This window comes from Pinus tabuliformis, chromosome 3_1 (genome assembly GCF_031772625.1).
Source record: "Pinus tabuliformis cultivar Carrire ecotype Pingquan chromosome 3_1, CPIR1, whole genome shotgun sequence".
NCBI classification, from domain to species: Eukaryota; Viridiplantae; Streptophyta; class Pinopsida; order Pinales; family Pinaceae; genus Pinus; species Pinus tabuliformis.
The window spans coordinates 912256748-912281120 of NC_142301.1; positions in this window are offsets into that span (position 1 = coordinate 912256748).

Genomic DNA, 24373 nt, shown 5'->3' on the forward strand with positions numbered 1-24373 from the left:
TCACTTTTACATAGATATGACAAAAAGGGAGATAAATGCATATCTTCAGAGCCTATTTTTCGGACTGTGCAAAGTCCTATTTTTGACATTTTTTTTAATAGAATATTGTGAATAGCAGGAGCTACATTTTGGGAAACTAAAAGAGTTTTATCTCAATAACATACTTATCTACAATAACCTCTTTCACTTTTTACATATCTATCTCGGATTTATATATAAAAGGGTATCATTGGACCCTAATTTTGCAGAATTTCTAGGGCAGAATGCACAAAGGAAGGACCTAGTTAGTGACCTGGAAGCCTCATCATCAATTAAGAGTTGCTATCAAATTCAACTTTATTTTCTTTGTCACCCTCAATCCATAAATATAGTTCCAAATAGATTCATTACTTTTGAGTGTCCTTTATTTAAGTTTTATTAATGTAAATCTATTGTATCACTGGTTGGACCAGCAAACTAGATTGATCAATAAAGACAAGATATTTCACAGGATTCATGTGTAAAGCAAAGTGTAGACAAGTATTCTCTCATGTCATTGTTATCTTCCTTAAATTTTTTCCATAATATTTAATGTATTTCTGTATCTGAATGCTATTACATGGAATGATACCTCACAATTTGTTTAATTGCACTCTATTTTAACTGTTATGCATTTAAATGTTTTCAACTAATATCCGAGTTAAGGAATTCTTAATTTCTCCTTAGTTTAGGTTGTCTATTTATAATCTATAGCAAAGGATTCTTAATTTCCCTTTGTTTCTAATTACCCTCTATTCATCGTTTAAGTCACAGTCTGAGAATTCTTGATTTCTCTCTCACCCTGATTCAAACCATTTCACCCCTCTGGCCCAAAGACCTGTACTGTACTCTGTTATCTTGCCCTTTGAACATTCCCTTTAGTGAGTTAATTCCAACTGTGTTTCCCTTCTATTGACTCCATAGCTCAATGGTTTAGAGACATCATTCTAACCATCTATTTAAGGAATCCCACCACCCAATCTCAAATACAAATAAAAAACCCCCCTAAACAATCATAACTAGCCAAAAATTCAAACAAACAAAGTTAAATCATATAGAGAGAGCCCTCTCTGAGTCTAGGTTGACTAAAGCCTATGCTCCAAAGTTGGTTTATGGTTACCTCGGTGATTTCTTTCTTTAACCTTGAGAAAATACTAAGTGATAACACAACGATTAGAGACAGAGGCGTGCGAACCCCAACAGTAGTATGACAACCTCCAAGGAACTGCACAGACGGTGGTCCTCACTCAGAGGCTTGGACAGATGCAGCAAGCCAAGGCACTGAAAGGACAAATGGACACGGCACGACATAAGGAAGCAGTCCTGAAGGTGTGCATTCAGCCTTGGATCAAGGAGGCCTTCACCATCTCAGTAGAAATTGAAGGCAAGATCGCACACATGTAGGGGATCTGCGTACTGATGCAGAGAAGCACTCCCAACACAAAAGTCTCAGAACAACGAATGCAACAGATCCAGCAAGAAGCAACTCAGTGCGTTGCCGACCTTGCTGCAGTTCAGGGACAGTTGGAGGGACTCCGCGCAAAGATCTCCCCGCCGACAGAGTAACTCGAGGGCGAGTCATGATGTTTGTGTTGGGGGCCTATTTGGCATGGAATCCCCACAAGGCATGTTTTGGGGCTTAAAGCTCATGTTTTGACCAAATATTTTGTAAAAGCTCCACGAATTGCGAGCGCGAAGCGCAAAGTCATAATAGAGTCACAGGGTTGTTTTCCCTAGTTTTGTAATGTAATGTCAGCTAGATAGACCTACCCATGGTCCGCGGACCATGCGATTGTATAAATAGAGCGAGCCTCTAAGTGTAGAAGATAACTAAGAACAAAGAAAGAACTAGGAAAGCATGAGAACTCTAAGTGATTGAGTCAAGGTGTAAAGTGTGTCTGTGGGTCAAGAGTAGGAGAAGGCTTTGCAACTATGTGCGTAGAGGCCTAGTAGTCCATAGTTGAGTGCGCAGACCCCTGCAGTTGTGTGCGCAAGGCAGGTCGAGTCTATAATCATTGGGGAAATCAATAAAGAGAAGTTTTACTACATTGATGTGTATCATTTCGGGTTTAATGCATCATTGAATATAGATTGCAAGTATACTATTTATTTACTACGTGCACTTGTATGAATGTTTGGTCTTTCTAATTGCAACTTAAGACTTTCAAATAGGTGAAGACAATTAACTAATAACGTAATAATAGCAAGATTTTGGGTAATAACGCAGAGCACAGCGCACAGTCCCTGAATAGGGCTGCGTGGAAGCACGGTATCAGGTCACGAGGGATGGGGAAGTACGCGAAGCAACCTACGCGCAGGAGCCAACAGTGGACCAGTCGAACTTCTTAGACATCTCTAGGGTGTGAAAACTTGGTTCTAGCACCCTCCCATACTACTTCGGGTGAGACCTCAATAAGCGCTCTGCAGACTGTTGCTGAAAGGGCCAGTAGCACCATGATTTGTTTGGCTAATTAAATCTGAACGTGGGTTAGGCCCCAACAAGCCAACACTTAACATACAATTGATACTCTCTCAACAACCTCAACACCGTTGCTAAATTCTCGGCATGCTCTTCCTCATTTTTATAACATACCAGTGTATCATCAATGAACACAATAACAAACTTATCCAAATACGGACACAACACACAATTCATTAAGCACATAAACTTAGCTGGAGCATTAATTAATCCGAATTGTAATACAACAAACTCATAATACTCATACCTAGTCGTGAAAGTTGTCTTGTAAATGTCCTCCTCTTTGATGTGTACTTGATGGTATATGGATATCATATCAATCACTGAGAACACTACTACTCCCTTCAGCTGATCAAACAAGTCATCAATCCTTGACAAAGGGTACCTATTCTTAATGGTCAGTTTGTTCAACTTCCTGTAGTCAATGCACAATCTTAAAGTACCATCTTTCTTCTTCACAAATAAGACCGATGTGCCCCAAGGTGATACACTTGGCCCAATGTACCCCTTGTCCAACATTTGCTTCAGGTGCAACTTTAACTCAACCAACTCAGGTGTGCTCATCTTGTAAGGTGATTTTGCTGCTGGAGTTGCTTGTGGCACTAAATCAATCAAAAATTCTACCTCCCTGTGAGGTGGTAACTCTGTAATGTCCTCAAGAAATACATCCAGAAACTGCTGCAAAAATGGGTACCTTATCAACACATCTACATCCTCGACCTTCTTACCCTTATCATTAGAAATGTGCACTACAAATAATATACACCCTTTCTTGCAGCTACGCTTTACTTGCATCGTTGTCACTATCCTAATTGATGTGGCTTTCTTCTCACCCTTCAAGACTCTTCGTTCCCCATTGTTATCAACACACTCAATAGCTTTATCATAGTTGTATACTTTGGTTCTAGGAAGATACAACCAATCCATGTCGAACAACATACTATATGATCCCAACGGTAATACATTTAGATGTGTTACGGTAGACATACCATTCAAGTCAAATGCACAATCTCTTACCCAATGATGAACTCACTTCTTTGTACCTATAGCCAAATTCACTAACCAAGACTTTGTATGCAATTCCTTCCTCAAACCACACTTATCCACCAAGGTAGGACTAACATAGCTATAATTAGATCCAATGTCAATCAAAATAGAAATAACTTGATCACAAAGATTACCATCCATATCAATGATAGATGTTTGGTGTTTTGCCTGCCTGTTGTCCACTGCTGCATAAATACGAGGAATACTCTGGCCAACATCCCCAACATTATGCGCCTTATGTGTACTGTATATCTTAGGCCTACCACCATGATGTTGTAGACAATCTCTCCTAAGGTGCTCCTCTCCACATGTCCAACACTCCAACCAACCAGTGCCCTCACCTCTATGTTGTTGCTACAATCCATGTCCCTGTCTACTTGCATTGAACTTCCTTTGCGGTGCCATATTTTCTTTCCCATCTTCATTATAAGGCCTTGTTCTCTTAGGCTACCATTTACCTCTACCTTTTTCTTTTCCCTTCCGTTCTTTCTGAGATTCATTCTTACACTTTTACTTTTCATAGCAATGCTTCAATTTCCCAATGACTTCCTCAAGTGACCGAGGCTCATCATACTCAATATGATCTCTAAATGCTAATGGAAAACGACTGACAAATCACTGAACTTTAGCCTTCTTATCAGTAAGATACCGTATATACCTCAATAGCTCTAGAAACTTGATCATGTACTCTTCATTTATCATTGATCCCCTCTTTAGAGCATAGAATTATTTGGCCTTACTGTCATAGTACCTCTCTGACAAGTAATTTTTCCTGAAAAGCCTATTTAACTCCCACCAACTCAAGGAATATGTCCTAATGTCTCTTACTCGCTTAACAACTTCCCACGAGATATCTGCTTTACCTTTCAAGCTAAAGATAGTTATTATGGCCTTCATGTTATCCGTGCACTCATGCAAATCAAAGAATTTGTTCATCCCAAAAATCTCCATCAAAAGTAGGTGGCTTTTATTTCTTGAATTCATTTGGCAAGTATCCCCTATCACTCCTCATGTAAGGATGATAACGACGCTGATCATGATGTCTATCAGAATCACAACTAGAATAGTAACTGTACATATCACCCCTCTTATCCAGAGTGTCCAACAACTTGTCATCTCTCACTATATCGGATCTATCCGACCTGTGTCTACTAGGAGATCTACTGTGATATGCCCTATTAGTTCCATCCTCTTGTCCATGGCTGATCCAAAGTGGTTCTTGTTGCTACAAGTCTGACAAACTCTAAAGAAGTATTGCATTAACCTCTGCTTTCTTCTCTTGTGCCTCTATGATCTGGTCATTATCTACAATACAACTCCTTACTTCTTCCTTCAAGTTCCTAAATGCATCTTCCAAATTAGAAGTGTGCCTCGCACCACGCTGCTCATCTCATCCATAGGAAGATTCTATGTAGTCTACCACTTTGCTAGTCATTTGATCTTTTTTTGCAATGGATAATATGTGAAATAAACCAAATCACAATAAATCAACGTACCTTTGCATAATTCAAGGAGGACACCTCGTCTTCTAGATCAACAAATTAACATGATACATGTATAACATAAAATAACTACACATAGACATACGCAAATAAATGTATCAACACATAAACATCATTCTAGTTAGGGTTCAGTCATCAATGCAAGGCTATATCAACAATCTATGCTATGACCTCATGCATGAAAACAACCATTACTCAATTTTCCACATTGCCACATGAAACCAACAACATGCATAAGCAATGCTTAATCAACTACAACTACGCATAAACGCATGTTGAACATAAGCGATCAATTCTTGTAATCAACCTACAACACTGATACATGTAATCAAATCTACAAGAATGTAGCCTAACATACAAGGATGTAAGTGGGAGATATAAAATCAACATGTAAGCAACATATAACAATATGTAACCAATATATATATGCACATGTGTATAAAAACATATATGAGTTCACCACTCCATGCAAAAAGTGAATGTAAAATATTATTTGTTGTCTAAATGCACTTACTACATTTGAATATAAGGGATATGTATGATTTCTTATGTACTCAACATGGACTTGATACGAAGAATCTAAAATTTTTTTATAGATAAATGTTAGATATAAATATAAAATTATATATGTATGCATGTGTATGTAGGAAGAGAGTTTTTTTTAGTGATAAGTGATTTTTAATTTTTAATTTTTATTACAAAAAAATATGTGTAATTTTTTTAATGTTAATATGGAGTTGACATATGACACTTAAAAAATAAATCAATGTAAATAACAAATAAAATATTTCAATTTCTAATTTAAATAACTTCAAGCTCTTTCTCTATAAATATATACATTGATATACAATTTTAAAAATTCAATGCCTCTTAAAATATTATAAATATAAAATTGTCATAAATCTATACTGATTATTATTATTACTATGTACATAAAAAAATATAATTGATATTAATAAAAAAAACCAATTGTTCAAGTGTTGTTTTGGTTTCATGGAAAATAAAATAAATTACTATACATTTTCCTTATTTTGAAATATTCTCCCACATCTTATGAAATCAACATTTTATTATTATTATACCATGTTTTTAAAAATATTGTTATCTTATTAGTATTATTGCAATAATTATGTTATTATATTGATTATTAAAAATATTTATATTAATTATTTTATAATTATAATGAAAATTATTATTATTGTTATTAATTAAAATTAAATGGTAAGATATTGATTCATGTTTTATATTTTATAATAATTTTTTATAATTATTTAAATTTTTATAGTTTTGTTAAATTAGATTAAGAAAGTTAGGAAGATGTTACTACAAATAATTTTAATCCATAATATTTTTAAAAATAATTAATTTTTTTTTTTTTTAACAAAAATATATATATATATATCAACCGTATTGTTAATAATAATTTCTCAAATTAAAATAAGTAATAAAATTACAATACATCGAATCACATTGTTCTATGTTGTTAAATAAAATGACTAACTAAAATCATCTATATGCTTCTATCATATCTAGTATGGTCTCTTTTTCTTCTATTAAGAAAACTATTTCAATTATTTCCCCTTTGTATTCTTTTGATTCCTTTTTCAATTTTCACTTTAGTATCCTCGGTTTCCCTAGAGAGCTATGACAATGCGAAATATTTTTGAAATATAGCTATTAAAACAATATTTTATAATTGTATAATCAAAATATGATGAGCAATAAGAATAATTAAAAACAACAAAGCATAATTGTAAAATTAATCGACTATACTATATAATACAGACGATTGGGATACAAAGATATTAAATGTGGTGGAGTGGCCATTGATTTTTCATTAATTTGTCTAAAACAAAGAAAAAAAACCGCAGTTTCCCCCAACACATAATAAATATGGACATGAAATTGTACATCCTATAAGTGTATTTATATGATATGCTAACAAGTATATATAATCATTATTACAGTATACACTTGTAAGGTGTATAATTTTACATACTCATTAAGATATAAAGTTATTCACAATTGTACATTAATATTATAATGCCTACATATACTAACACACTACTTTTTAATTAACCAAAAAAAACACCATGACACAATAACACATGTTTACACAAGGAGGTCCTACTAGATGGTAGATTGCCTTATTTTTCAAATAGTGGACACGCACTGCAAAAATACCGAATGCTATGATGAATAGCATATTTCCCTTCCTCCCTTCCATTTGATTCATAAAGTTATAATCCTTACTTTACAAAGTAATGTCTCAATCGAGTCAATATATTGACATGTCTCCACAAACTCACACCACATAATTAAAACATTGTTTATAATATTTTTATATATTCAATTTATTTTATTTTAATATTTTACATAACTAAAAATGGCTCACATATGGTATTATTTTAATTTATTTAAATCTTGAACTTAATAAATATATAAAAGAGATAAAGGCAGTTTTCTCGTGTAAGATATTTAAAATTTTTAAGGTAAAATAAATACATATTAATCTATTTCAGTGTATATATTTATAATTATTATAATGTTTTATTAAAATATATTTTTATCATGTTTATTTTTTATTTTCAAATATTGTATTTATTTTTTAATGTTTTTTTATTAATTTATTAAAAATATATAAATATAATAAAATAACCATCAATAAAAAAATTATATTAAATGTTATTATTATTTTTAAGATTAATATTTATTAATTTTAATGAGATTGTTTTTGGGATTAATTATATTATTAAGATCGGAACCATTTAATATAATTCAGGCTGATGATAAAAATGAAATAAAAAATTTACTATATATACTATTAGCCATCAAAAATATATATATATACTCAAATATATAAACTCTATTTTTGAATTTATAACCTCTTACGCATGTTCTTAAATAATAAATAATAAATCATTTATTCATATATCTTTACACATTAAAAATAAATAAATAGCTAGCCAGCATATAGGAAGTCACAACAAATCACAGCATTGTGTTAGAAGTATGGGAGTTTACCATAACAATTTTGCTCATTCCGTAGAGCTGTGACCACGTACCCAAAATATATACGATGTTGCATTCCAGTGTTTTTCAGAAAAGCAATTAGAAACGGCCAAAAAATTGATTCGAGTTCGTATATTTTTTTTGGCGTTTCCCTCGGATGGCAAACATCGGTGTTTTCGTTTTTTTTTTTAAATCTGACAGTAAGTGAATTGAGTACCATTAAAATTTTGGGTATCTAAAATCTCCTAACTTAATGGTTGTAGTTTAGATTTCCAAAATTTTTTGATATTTTTTCAAGATGATACAAAAACTATTCTGTATTCAAAAATATAAAATTTCAATAAAATATTTACACCTTTATATATTTAATTTTTTTTTTTCATATATATACCATTTGTAAATTTTTATGGTTTATATTAATTTTTAATATATAAACTAGATCAAAATTTACTTGGTATAAAAAAATGTTTTGACCATAATTATCAAGTTTAGAAATTTGTTGATAAGATAATGTTCGAAACATAATACACTAATTTTAATACGGTGCAGCATTTTGATTTATGAAATTAATTGAAGTTTCCAATGAGCCCGGGTCTCTGTATCCAATCGAACTTCAAACCACCCGTTGCTACAAACCGCTCAGTTGCTATCCTCATAAAAGCAACTTATAAATCTCCTTTGAGGCAACCAGGGTAGAATAGACATCCATTCCATTGGGCATTATGCCTGACGAAGGTTTACAATTTTTGTATTTAAAAAAATGATACTTACAATTTTCTTTTAGAGTTTTTTTTGTATTTAAAGATTGTAAAAATTAAAAAAAATATTTTTATTATTTTTATAGTTTAATTGGATGATAATTGTTGGTTGGACGGAGGATAATCATTATTGTTAAGATGATTATTTGTAAAGAATTCAATTAAAGGGGTTTATTTTTTATGATTTACAACAAAGATTAATTTAGACACATTTATTGTTGAATAAATCTGGATTTTAAAGAAATAATGATTGGCATATAAATATCTTGGTATGTGGAGATCAATTGAACTATTATCTAATATCTTATTTTTTTAATACATTTCAGTTCTAAATTAATATTATTAGATTTTACTTACATGTTTTTTGTCATTCTATTTGCATTTGTTTGATAATCTTAAATATCTATCATTCTTTTTATCATCTTGAAAATAAATAAAGAGGATATCTTATGCAGGAAAATTTCATTTCAATTTTCAAAGCTTTTATAAAAACAACAATATGTTATTCTTTATAAGATCTATACTCATTTTTCTCATTTATATTCATTTTTTTATTATATCTAAAAGTTTTTTTATTTAAATATATTTATTATTATTATTTAAAAAATATATTTGTCAACTCCAAGTTAAACACTATTTTTACACATCTCTGATACTTGACTATAAAATAAATCTCAAACATACTTACACGTTTCTAATATTAAATTGTAAAATAAACTTCTCTACTCAACAATTAATTTTGCTACTATTTATTGAATTTATATAATTTTGCGAATATTTATTGAATTTATAAATATTCCGATATCTACATAATTTTCACTTATTGAATTTTGCTATCACATTTTCCCAACCTCAAATTGTTGGTATTTCCAGAATCTTCTTCTCATCCTTCGATTCCAGTGCCCTTGACGGGGCATCTTCAACCATCATTTTTCAGCGAAATCGAGATCAAATAGTTGAAATGGCGAGCACCACGAAAGGCGGAAACGTGGAGGCAATTGGAATCCAAGTATAAGGAAAATCTGAAAATACGAGTATGTTGATGAGAAGTAAATTTGTGGGAATTTTTGGAAAAAATCACATAGAGATTATTTGGTCAACTTTTTTTGAACCAGTCAGTGTGGTTTATTTTTGGGGCAAGGTCCCCAAGATGAAGAGACGGATCTCGGAGATAGGTTAAATAAGCAATTAGGGCAACCTAACCGTCATAAGAAAAAACAGCTAAATTTCACTGGGGAGGGAAAATATTAATGAAAACCAACTAAACAGAGATATAAGACTAGGGAAGGGGTCACTTTAAATTAATTAAATAATTAATAAATAATAATTAAATTTAATATATTAATTAACTTATTCATACTTTACTTATTAATGGATATTATATATTTATTTATATGATTATTTGATTAAAAATAAAAATATAAAATAAATAATAAAAAATAAGAATATATAGAAATAAAATAAAAAGAAAGGGTGTTATTTTGAATATATATATATATATAATATAATATAATATAATATAATATAATATAATGAAACAAAAATATAACAAATTATTAGGAAAATTAAAAATGTATATATATGTGTGTAAAATTAAATATTAAATAAAAAATATTGAAAATTAATTAAAAATATATATAGATAAAAAGAGAGTTTAAAAAAAAAAAAGATTAATAATAATGATAAAAATCAATAAATTATAACGAAAATGTTAATAAAAAGGAGAGAGCAAGTCCATTGTAAAAAGGGAAAAAGAGACTCAGAGGAGAGGGTGGGAATTCAATAGCTTCTAATTTTCCAGTCCTCATCCCTATTAATGTTATTAGAGGACCGCTCAATTTCAATGGCTTCCCTAAATTTATGGTGATGAAAATGAGAAATTTTTGGGAAGACGTTAGCCTCTTCAATGCATATGTGGTGCTTGGTGTTCACTACATGTTCAGGTAAAGCAGAGGATTTGGTATATCAGCAACATGCTCCTTAATCCTTTGGTTAATAGATCAACCCGTTTCTCGGATGTATGAGGTCCCACACGAACATGGGATGACATAAACACCTTTCAAATCCATAGGGTTCACGTTGTCTCGTGAATCCTTTGGTTAATAGATCGACCCATTTCTCCCATGTATGAGGTCCTACACGAACATGAGATGACATAATTCACCTTGTCTAATGGGGCTGGTTACTTGGACCATCTAATCTTGATTTCTGTGAGCACAGCTTGTTGACAATGCTACGTGTAAGGTTGTGAATTTCCATGGACACCTAAACTTTAAGAAAGGCATAACCAGCGATGGCTTCACATCACAGTGGGCTCCTACACTTATAGTAATTTAATATAGTAAAGTGAAGGTTATCAATCAACTAAACACAAATATTTTGAGAAGTTAATCATATTATTTGAATAAGTTAATGGTTAAGAAAATGTATTTGATAAAAAGTTTTAACTTTAAAATATATAAATAAATAAATATATATATATATATATATATATTAAATAAAAAAAGAATTCAATTTTTTATAGACTAATTTAATATTTAAAATTAAATTATTTTAAAAATTAATTATTATTATTATTTTAGAATAATAATAAACTAAATATGTTATAGGTGATAAGTGAGTATTTTTAAAATAATAATAAAAGTTTATTTTAAAATAATTTTAAGGTATAGAATAATATTGTATAATCAATGTAATGATTATTTAAATTTTTTTTTTTTTTTTTTTTTTTATAAAAAAAAATTAACATTATTTATTTAAAATTTAATTTTAATATATATTGTTAAAAAAATGTGATGATAAACTTTAATAAAAATATATATAGAATATTTATCCTTTCTCATCCCTTTCGCTTTGCACATTATTCCAATTTGCATGTTATATCATATTATGATATGTTTGAACACAACCTTTCATTCAAAGCAAAGCCAAATACAAAGTGGCAGAGAAAACAGACTATGCGGAAGAAATATATATTGTTTGTAGTTACATTTTTTAACTTTTCTACATTCATAATCATCGAACTCTAAAACATAGGCCAAGATATAGCAGATTTATTTATTGCATCTCAACCCAATTAGTATGTTACACTAACTAATGGATTCGAGATCATGCCTTCCAAGGCGAGATAAGTATATGATAGGAGAGGGAATAAAACATTATCTGTAAGAAATATGTATTTTGGTGTTTGTATTTTTTCTCTATTCTTTTACACACTTGTTACACTCTAACCCATAACTGGAAATATTGCATTTATACTTGAGAATAAAACTAATTTTTATGAGGGATGTGAATCTATACTCAATTCAATCTTTAAATCACATGTAAATTAACATTTTGACTAAGATAAGAAAAAACGAATAGGAACACCGACATGAATGTTTATCATTTGTGAGGAGATAAAATTTATAAATAGCTTTTTATCATATACCTTTTGAATTTAAAGATGTTATTATTTTCGTACAGGAACCTAATTCTTTCTTTATTGAAATCTAAATGGTTTTTTTATTATTATTTTTGTTATAATTTTATTTTTTAATTTTTAAAAATATATTTAATTATATTTATATACTTTTTGTGAATTTATTATATATTTTTTAAAGTTTATTTTTCTCGGTATTCCAATACTCCTTGAAAGTGCAATATGACATACCCATCCTGGAACAGACACTAGTATGTTCTATTTCAAAAGTATCAATTTGATGTGGGCTCAAATACTATCAACAATAAATCTAAAATGTTATATGATATTTTCAAAATTAATAATTATTTTAAAAGTATGTATGATAATTTTTAAATTGAGTACTTATTTTTTGTATTAGAAAAGTCTTTAGAGTTTGTTTAATCTTTTTTCTTTTTCTTTCTTTTTTTTCTTTTTTTTTTTTCTCTCTCTGTAGTTTTTAATTATTATTAAAGTAACTTTAAAGTATGATTTTGTTTTTAGTTTTAGATTTAGTTAGATTAAATTCGTTTCGTTTTTTTAGTTTCATATTTAGTTTGATTAAATTAATTATGGTTTTTTAATGATGGATTAGTGCAATATAAATCTGGGAAAACAATAATATGTTAATTTGGAGGGGTGATAAGAGGTATTTAATCATCTCACTATGTAGGGTGGACAGGTGGTATGCTATGAGTTGCAAAAATTGAACGAGCACGAGCATAACTACCCGACTAATGACCTTGATTTGGTAGCGATCATACATGCATTGAAAATGTGGAGGCACTATCTTTTGTGCATGAGGTTTTTGTTGATGAGTGATCAAAGTGGTTTTTAGTATCTATTTGACCAACTGAATCTGAATGGTAGGCAAGCTCGGTGGTTAGCTACGATTAGTGAGTTCGATTTTGAGATCAAATATACCAAAGGTAAAGAGAACAAAGTGGAAAATGCTCTTGGCAAGGGGATACAGGTAAATAATTTAACAACTATGAGCTCCTATGGGACAGACTTACAGGATAGGATATTGCAGGCAGGTCAGCATGATGTCAGGAATACAGAGATTATGCATAGGTTGCAGCAGAGCACATGTACATGTGGTGGTACAGGTACAGGAACACGTACATGTAGTAGTACAGGTAGATGTACATATATTGGTACATGTACAACTATAGGTGGAAATGCACAACATGTGGACTATGACATTACAATAGATTGATTGGTTAGATTCAAAGACATGATATATGTTCTAGATAGTAGTGAACTCAAGAAGGTGATCTTGAGCGAGTTTCATGATGGTCCTTATCTTTTATGGATCTACTGTAGTTCCCTCCTTGGAGACAACATGTCCCAAGTAATGTACTTTAGTGTTAAATAAACTACACTTGTTGAGCTTAGCATACAACTAATTCTCTCTCAACAACCTCAATACTATTACTTAATGCTCGACATGTTCTTCCCTATTTTTTGACTATACCAATGCGTCATCAATGAACAAAATAACAAACTACTCCAAATATTGATGCAACACACTATTCATCAGGCACATAAATGTAGTTGGAGCATTAGTCAAACCAAACGCAACTACAACAAACTCATAACACCCATACGTGGTCCATAAAGTTGTCTTGTAAATCTCCTCCTCTTTGATGTGTACCTAGTGATATCCGGATATCAGATCAATCTTCGAGAAAATTGTTGCTCCCTTCAACTGATCAAAAAATTCATCAATCCTTAGTAATGGATACCTATTCTTGATGGTTATTTTCTTCAACTGCCTGTAGGCAATGCATAATTGGAGAGTACCATCTTTCTTCTTCACAAGCAATACTAGTGTGCCCCATGGTGATACACCTGGCCTAATGTATACCTTTGAGACTGAATGTAGCTACCCTGACTTTCATTTTCTCTGAATAGTCATGCAACTTGAAGAACATCCTCATGCCAAGAAACCATTCCTCTGCATCCTGTGGTTTCATTGTCTCTCCATCAAAATTAGGTGTCTTTGCTTTCTTAAAATCATCTGGAAAGTATCCCCTATGACTCCTCCTGTAAGGATCATAACCATGACGATCATAGTGCCTATCTGAATCAAAACTAGAATAGTACCTGTGTCTAACCCCTCTCCTATCCGGAGTGTCCAACATTCTTCCATCTCTAACCGTGTCAATTGTATCTGACCTATGACCACCATGCGACCTACTACCATATGCCCCATTATTTTTTTCATCCTGCTCATAGTTGATCCAACGTGGTCCCTGTCGCTACAAATCTGATAAACTCTGTAATATCACTGCATTTACCTTTGCTTGTTTCTCCTATGCCTGTATGATTCTATCATTATCTGCCTTACAACTCCTTATTTCTTCCTTTAAGCTTCTCAATGTATCTTCCAAATTGGAAGAATTCCCAACACCACACTACTCATTTGATTCACAGAGAGAGACTTTGTAGTCTACCATCTTGTTAGCCATTTGATATTTATTCATGCAAGCCATATCATGTTAGCTAAACCAAATCACAATAAACCAAAATACCTTAGTATAGCTCAAGGAGGATACATTGTCTGCAAGATCGATAAATCAATGTGATACATGTATAACATAATCATGACATCATATAGAAACATAACACATAACAATATAACCATGCAACCATCATTCTAGCTAGGGTCCAGTCATCAATGCATGACCTTATCAACAACGCATACCATGAACTCATCCATGCCAACAATTATTACATCACTGTACACTTGACCACATGAAAACGTTAACATGCATAAGCAATGCATAACCAACCACACACATGCATAAACACATGTAATCAAGCATAAACAAACAATACTTGTAACCAACCTAAAAGAATGATACATGTAACCAAGCATATAAGAATGTAACCAAAAATACGAGAATGTAATGAAGCATACAAAATGATGCATGTAAGCGACATATAAAAACATGTAACCAGTCATACACTTATGGTGATGCATCTCACAATAACAACATCAACTTGCACATGACGACATCACTACAACCATGATCAAAACCATGAAAATGCAACAAGAACATGGAATCAAGCATAAGAGACATGCATGCATGACCAACAAACAACCCATCGAGTCCGAGGGGTGAACCATGCTTTGATACCACTTTGTAACACCCTCCTCCCACATCTACCCAAGCAACTGGCCAACCGAAGTAAACATGCGATGAGAGGCCACTATGATATGATTCGACCTCCTAATTCACATTAAGGAATTGGAACTGACAGAAACACACCATAGAGACATTCAACATCAGCATTAGGACCTTCAAAAACCAATCCAAACTACTAGCCCCTTGGGTCCCATTGAGCTTTTGGAACACTTGACCTCTGGACGCTCTCGTGTTATGGGCATGCCAGTGTCCAGGGGCCTTTGGACGCTCTCACAAGCCTAAAAGCTAGCCTCCAGGGACTATTTTCACAGTGTTGTGCTACCGTCCCCGAGATTTGAGCCACTTTTTCAATCCTAGAGCTAGATCACTGCCCAAAATTGAATGACATCTTCAGAATAGTAAAATAACAGTGAAATGACAATACAAATGGAATCACTTGAATAATACCTTGGTTGGACCCCTACTATCCATGACAGACATTTCGTAAAACAAATCACAAATATGTAATCTATAGGTGTAAATAGCAGATCTGAGCATAGGGATCTCATACTTAGTTGAAAATTGCTAAGAAGATTTGATGACTCAAAACATCAAATTCCATTTCATCCATTAGGCCATAGATACATTGAGCATTCATTTACCAGTAAAAACATGATGAGAGCCATACATAGCTTCTTTCATATATATATATATATATATATATATATATATAACCATCATAATAGCAACAAAAATACCAATGAAATCACAGCCATATGATCCACATATAAACCATTATAATACTCATAGAAATAAAAGGAGAAATAACCTCATATTGCTAATGCAAATCCAAACCCAGGATGGGACTTCCACGTTTCGCCCGACTGTAGAATGGCTGAGCCAAATCTCTCTTCAGTCATTCACCCTCGTGCCATATTCCAAGCATGAATGTGGGATCTCATAGAACACATCAATCCAAAACCATCCAAGGCTTCCAGAGGCCATCCACCTCAACCATTCAAACAGTGATTCCACCTCACGGTCAGAAACCAACAAAACCATTGTCATATTGCTCTCCATCCAAGGCTTGTGTGGCTTCGAGAGTGTTTGTTCAAACCAAGGCTTCGAGGACGAGTAACTGAACCCACAGTTGTTGTCGGGATTCTAGAGAATTTATCCAACTAGGGCTTCTAGATAGTTTGTCCAACCAAGGCTTCTAGGACTAGTAACTGAACCCAAGATGTTACAGGGTTTTCAGAGCCTTTATCCATCCAGGGATTCTAGGAACTAATACCTAAACCCAAGCTAAGGAAACATGATAAACAACCAAAACAAATAAGGAAATACACCCAAAATCTCCATGGCTATCGAGGAAATGGAAAGGCTAAGCAATCCACTGTTGATCCAGGAAATCCTACATGCCAGTGACAAATCATGACCAAAAAACCACATGCATATGCCATGCATGCCAAAACTAGGGAGGAATACATACATGAAACTTTGTACCTGCACGTAAATATCGTTGTAGTTGTTGATCCCGATGTCCCCTTGTGCTTTCCCGCTCTTCCTTAGCCTTCTTTCTCAAAAAATCCAAGTATGCCACACCCTTCAAGAGTGCTCCGAGAAAACTCTAAGTGTCCAAGAGTATGAGAGAGATAGAATAATGAGAGAGCTCCAAACAGAACTGAAAAATGGTTACCAACGTATCCTCAGAACCCTTTTTATTTATGAGGCCTCTATTTTCTTCATTTTCCATTATTTTCCTTCACTTTCCTCCTCACATGCAACCTGTGACCTTTCACCTCCTTTTTCTCCTAATTTCCATTATTTTCATAAATAAATGTGCCAAAAATGCCATTTTCCTTTCCAAAGCCTTAGCAATTTCCTTTGCCAATTTTATTAGCCATTAATAACCAAATTAACACCCACACTAAGATTTCTTGCCCAAAATTCAACTTGGAATAAGTGTTCCATTGACCATGGTTATTATTTTGCCTTTATTAACTTTTATTACATGGAATTTTCACCAGGGCTATTACACACACAGAGAGAGAGAGAGAGAGAGAGAGAGAGAGGAGCCATATTGAGAGAGAAGATAGAGAGAGGGAAAAGGAGTGGACGAAGAGAGAGATATAAAGGAAAGAAGAGAGAGAAAGAGGTGGAGATAGGGAGTGAGAGAGAAGGACAAAGGGAGGGATGGAGAGAGTGGAGGGGAAGAAGAGAGAGGGAGATAGATATTGAGGGAGTGAGGGGGAGAGAGAGAGAGGTGGGGGTATAGAGAGAGAGAGAGAGAGAGAGAGAGAGAGAGAGAGAGAGAGAGAGTGTGATGGGGTATGTTGTAACCCTCAAGACAACTCCTAGGATTAGGGAATTAGTGCCTAGGACATCACAACTTAAAACTTGATGAAAATTTTTAAAATATCTTATTGGAGTTGGAGTTATATAAAATGCAATGAATAATTGTAATTCAGAAACTCATCACTTACAACTAGAATGGAAAAGCCTTGAGGGTTGCAAACTTCAAATCAAGTATAATGTGTGGACCAGAAAATAGAGAACGTGTGAATATATTTCTTGGAAAATGACGGAGTGCCTATTAAGGTAATCACTCCCTCATTCTTTTGTGAGATCAAATCACCTTTTTTTTTATAACAAAACCTTGAATATATATTGATTTAAAAGAACTGTACAAAAGGAACAATGTAACTTACATCATGCATTTGCTTCTCCATATTTCTAAGAGTATGGATACATTATAGTTTCTATTAAAATTGTTTCCACTTACATCATTCTGAATCCCTTGACAGTGGGAAATTTGTTCAAAACTATACCATGAATAGGCCCTCCACAAGACTCCTAAGGAAAATCGAAATTTGCAAAACATCTCCCTAAGGTAAGGGGGAATACCCCCTTGCTCCTTGCCACTGTAGATCCTGTTTATTCAAGGTGGTGCCCATATTTTCCATTTGATCTAACACCATGTTTTGGTCACTTAAAACATGAAACATTTATTAACTAGCATCTGGTTATAGAGTATTTCTATTGTTTGAAAGACATTACTCAACCTCAAGTCTTAAGGAAGAGATCCAAGAAACAAATAATAGATTAGAGTTGCAGAATCCCCTATAATCAACACTTCTTGAGCTCCCAATTTTCTTAATTGAACAATAGCTTGATACATTACATATGCCTTTACCATATTATATGTGGTTGTGCATAAGCACTAGACAAATTTGTAATTAGCTCTACTCATAAAGTAATAAATCACTCCCCCCACTCCTATTGCCCTGGTTTTTTTTGGATGGTCCATCAAAAATAAAATGAATTATGCTTGAGCTAAGATACACTTCGGATATTCCTCCTTAGTCAATCTCAATTTCCATTTTTCCTTTAGGTGAGAGTTCTTTGGCTTGCCTTTAATTATGTTAAGATCCGTAATCCAAAGTTGTCCTGTTTCATCAAGATCATCACTTTCTTAGGCTCTATTTTGCTTTGCATTGAAAGTTTCGCCCAAAAAAGCAATAATTCCCTCAATTGTTGACAAGATATACCCCTGCTTATCTTGAAAAATCACATTCTTCTTGGCAAACCATATCTTCTATCTTCTAGCATACATTCTTTGAAAAAGATCCCTAGAAGAGCTTTTTTCCTTTAAAGGTTCCTTGATAGGATCCTTCCAAATCACCCAACAATGTCTCGTGAATCTAAGAGGGGCATGTAACTCTTGACCAAAGATTCGAGAGAATAATTTCCCATACTAAGCTAGTGTAAGGGTAGTGGCGAAAAATATGGTCTATGTTCTCTTATTCCTGTTTGTAATGAACACACCATGAAGGCCCCAAAATTCCTGTTTTTAGTAAAGTTGCTTGCAGTGAGGATCATATTATGCGCAAGAGCCCAGGTAAAGATATTAATCTTGGGAAAAGAGTCAAGACACCAGATTTTGATCCACAACTTGTTGGTCGCGGGACAAGCTCCATTCTTATTTCAATCCTAGATTTAGGAAATATTTTGGATCTTACTAATAGGTCAATTTGTTATTTTGCATCTTACTAATAGGTCAATTTGTTTATAACAAACAAATCTAACAACAATATATAGACACGTTTTGTGATCAATATATGAAACAAATAAATTCAATTCTCTCTGCCCATTCTCATTGTAATCCTCATTTCTCTCTGCTAGCCGCCATTGAGCTGCAGTGCGCCCTTGGATTCAGCAACTTCGTCTATAGGTATGATCAGTTTTAGATCAATTAATTTTTGCTCTACTCAACCGTTTTCTTTTTCTTTCTGCCCTCTCATCTTTTTAAATGGAATTGACTTTGTTTCAGTAAAGTAGAAAACAGTGATGCCTCCTCGGTAATTTGCCCCTATAAACAAAGGATCTCATACTGATACGCAGTTAACCCTGAATTCATGGATCTAAACTTAAATCGCTACTATTATTACTATTACTATTATTATTATTTTATTTGGATTGAAATTTCGCAGGCCATGGAAGACCTGAAGCAGCTCTCATCATGGTCGTTTCGGGAGCTGGAACGAGCTGAAGCCAAGCTGCTTCACCTCGAAGAGATGTTGACAGCCACTCACAGAGAACGAGACGAACCGCGAGAGCAGCTGGAAAAATACTGCAATATGGTAACCAATACACAGCAAAACGTTGTCACGTCTATGGATCGATCCCAGTGGCCGGACACCAACCTGGCCGGCCCGGATTTTAATGTCGACGCATATTCCACCATGGATTACCATTCCTGTTATCAGTCCTCTGCAAACCAATTCCTCTGGAATTCGACTCCCGCCCACCACTTCGACCTCCCACCAGACGTCCACCTGCACCGACTTCCGACTTCGTATCTAGAGTTTGAGTGTTCGAATGTCATGGAGTTTAAAGATCAACCATTTTATCACCAGAACTTGCAGCAGCTAAGTTTAGTGGAACAGCAACAATTCGAATCCCATCTCCTCGCCTCTCCTCCTTCCATTCTCGGCAGTACCATGTCAGCCCATCTGCCAGAGCCACCTGAGGCCGACCTTGAGGTGAGTGAAGACACCTTGCCTGAGAAAGGTAAGCTGTTGCAGGCTGTCATGCAAGCCGGGCCGCTCTTACAGACCCTGCTCTTGACCGGCCAGCTACCTCAGTGGAAACACCCACCCCCTGCCCTGGGTTCTGTGGAGATCCCCAAAATATCCATGTCATCATTTCCCACTGGTTCGCTACCAATCGGTCCCCTGGTACATCATGTGCTTCCTCCACAAAACCCCGTTCTTCCTCTACAGGTGAACTCCGCTGTGCCTCTCCTCACCACAGCCTCTGCCCACGCATCACAATCAACAAACCCCCGCTGCTGCAGTCACAACTTCTCCGCATCTAGCTCAGCAGCTGCATTAAGACCCTCCAAATTATTGTTCGCCTCATTGCTCAAATCATTGGACTTTGCCATCACAAGAGGCCGTAATTTAATGTTTGCCATGATACGCTGAAAGAAATTACAATAATCTGTTTCAACAGAAAGCAGAGGATCGTACTTGAGATTGATGTTTGTAATAAAGACTGTCAAATGAAAACCATGTTCGTCAGGTTGGAAATGATTTGTGTTCGGCTCCGCAAACCAATCTAAGTTGTAGCATTTTATTAGCTTAACTGATTATTTCGTGAATCTAAACCATGACATTTAATTAAAATTTGTATGTCATGTATGCTGTAATCTTCCAAGGAAAAGAAACATACCAAATCTAGTCTAATATTTGGAAAAAGCAGAAAAGAAATAAGGTTATCTGTGCTAGGTTGGTCGTTACTGTAAGGCTTTCAGGTTATTCGTACTGAAAAAAAGGGTTTTCAGGTTAGTCGTCCTGAAAAGAAGGTTTTCAGGTGATTGGTTTAGATCAATTTTATGAATAATTATTAAGGCATTTCTCTCTTTATCTTTTTTTGGGTGGTCTCGGTTAAATAAAAATTTCTTAATTACATGAACTTTTCTCAGTTTTTTCTTTTGAATACAAATAAATCAATAAAAAATTAAAAAACGATTTTATGAATAATTATGTGAGACGTAAAGAAAACTGTCTTTATGGTTTTTTTTAAATAAAAATTTCTTAATTACATGAACTTTTCTCAGTTTTTTCTTTTGAATACAAATAAATCAATAAAAAATTAAAAAACGATTTTATGAATAATTATGTGAGACGTAAAGAAAACTGTTTTTGTCATTGTTCGTTTGATTACTTTTATGACCAAAAGTACATCTTAATTTTTTTTATAGATTAATCTTAACAATGAAATTAACAAACACTAAGAAGATTAAATCTTTTGAAATACAAATATTGTAAAAATGGAATTAAAAAATTTGATATTTTTCAATGTTATATAGATAGATAGATATCCAATGGCTTGAAAAATTTATTAGAAATTTGGATTGGGTAAACTACATAGCTTAAATTTGTGACTCCAACAACCTAAATTAATTTAACTATATTTTCTTCCAACTTAACATATTTAATATAAGAGTTAAGATTGAAATATTTTATTTGATATGGGCATTAAAATATTTTATTTATAAACATTGTCTACATTAATTTTTTTTTATTAATATATTTTAAAATACACATAATTATTTTGAAAGTAATTGAATTTTTACTTTTAATTTGTCCTTCTCTTTATATATATATATATATATATATATATATATATATATATATATATATATATATATATATATATCACATTCAAAAATTAAATTAAAGAAATTATAGAACATCTATTTATTTGCATCATCAAGTACTTAATAAAATTAAATATAAGAATATATATGTGTGAAAAGGATTATATAAATATAAATAATATTATTAAGAATTAGCATAGATTCATTTTAACTCTACATCTACTAACTTCTAATATGAATAATTTTTTTTAGAGGTGTAAACATTTTCTAAAGTTTTTCATTTAAAATGAGGTTTGTATTCTCAGAAATTTGAACTCTCTCTTTGTTTGGTAGATAAATAAAATAAATTGTTTAAATATGAACTTCATATATTATAGAGAAAGATTTAAAAAAAATCTTTAATTGTCCTTAATGATAAGTGGAACGTCCACTTAAAACTTGGGAAATGAGACATTTGACATGATTAAGACAATTACTCCATAAACAAAAACAAAAACATAAACATAAAATTATGTGTATGTTGATTATGTGTGTTGATATATATACACATTCAAAAAAAATTGAGATCATAGGATAAGGATCTTGGTATCATTGATTTCTCAATCAATTTGGCTCAGATTTCGTTCATAACAAATCCCATCATTTATATACACTAATTCCACTTGATCTCTAACTCGAGTACATTGAACAAGGACTGGTCCATGTGGATTTCCTCATCATTGATTTCACCTTTAACTAGTTGTGCCACATATCTTTATTCAATGTCCACATCATTTGATGAATAAAAATCTATTTTCACGAAGCCTACCACCTTTATGGTCTTGTCACAATTTCGGTATATATTTTATGGTTGCTACAAAATCATAAATTTTTGTAGTGACTTCTGAGAGAGTAGATTTTAATCATGTCACTAATTTATAAAGACAAAATTATTGTTTTAGGTCCATTAGTCCATACAAATGCACTTTTTAGTTACTGGTATGGGTTATTGTTTGATAGGTCAATAAATAAAGAAAAGAAATGTTTTTAGTTAATGTTGAGGTTTCTGTTTTGGTCTTCATTTAGATTGCTTCTATAATGTTCACACATTCTAGCTTTGTAACCAGAAATTTTGGTTAACTTGATTTGAGCATCAAAGATGGATGATACAATTGAGTTTAATGAATTTACACTCATGATGGATCTCTAGTGCTTTGGAGATCATGTATCAGTGACCTCAACATAGCTAAGGATGCATCAATTTCGTCATTTGGATTTCTTGTCGCTTGGCTTGGGTTTGGTTGTTCTAAATTTTGGTTTGATGATGATGGGTTTGGGTGTTGATTAAGTTTCATCATGTCTAATTTCATTATTCAATACAATGATTTTATTGAGGGTATTATTTTGATTGATTTTACAATATTAAACCAATTTATATAAATAAATATAATAAAATAAAACATTAGAATAAAATAAACGATCACTCCAAAAATGAAGTGTAGTACTTATTTGTCATTCTAGGTTGTTCGAGAAGCAATATTTTTTCTCAATGTCTCCCAAGAATGTGTTGTGAAATTCCAATTTGGTAAAGAATGGGGTTTTAGGTGAATAAATAAAAATTATTATTAGATAAATTTGTGCGTTCCTAGATCCGATGTACATTCCTAGATCCCATGTGCATTCCTAGAGCATGTGAACATTCCTAGAGTGTGGACACATTCGTAAGCCATGCTTAATTGGAAATATGGATGGTGCCTTGGTTAGCAACTCAAGGCCTACCGAGTCCCGACACACAAGAATGTGCACACACATTCTTCAAGTGGTGCATTCTTGATGGCTCCATTACCATTTTTGGAGTCATTATTTGCTTGCTAATACGCTAATGTAAGCATAAATATTCTTATATGTTTTTATTTTCCATCCCATTACATTGTAGTTCTATGTGGTTATCAAATTGACCCATGTTGATAGAATTTTATATTCTCGCCAGTTCTTACCGTGGCTTCCATAATATCGTCTTATGAACCAAATGTTAAATGAACAACTATTCATATACCATACATTCATCTTTAATTCTCATTTTAAAAATTAATTATCATTTTCTCAAAGTACCAACCTTATCTTTGGATGCTATCTTTTCTCGCATTAATAACCTATTTATATTCATTTGCTTTATTTTGGTAACATATGCAATAAAGATACAATGCTAAATTTGTCATATACATGTTTCTATCAACATTATACGTTAAAGGCTTTACATTTTAACTCCTTATTCCTCGAATATAATTTGTTTTGTTAGAAGAAATTTGTGGCCTAAAAATAATAAAATAAGAGTCGA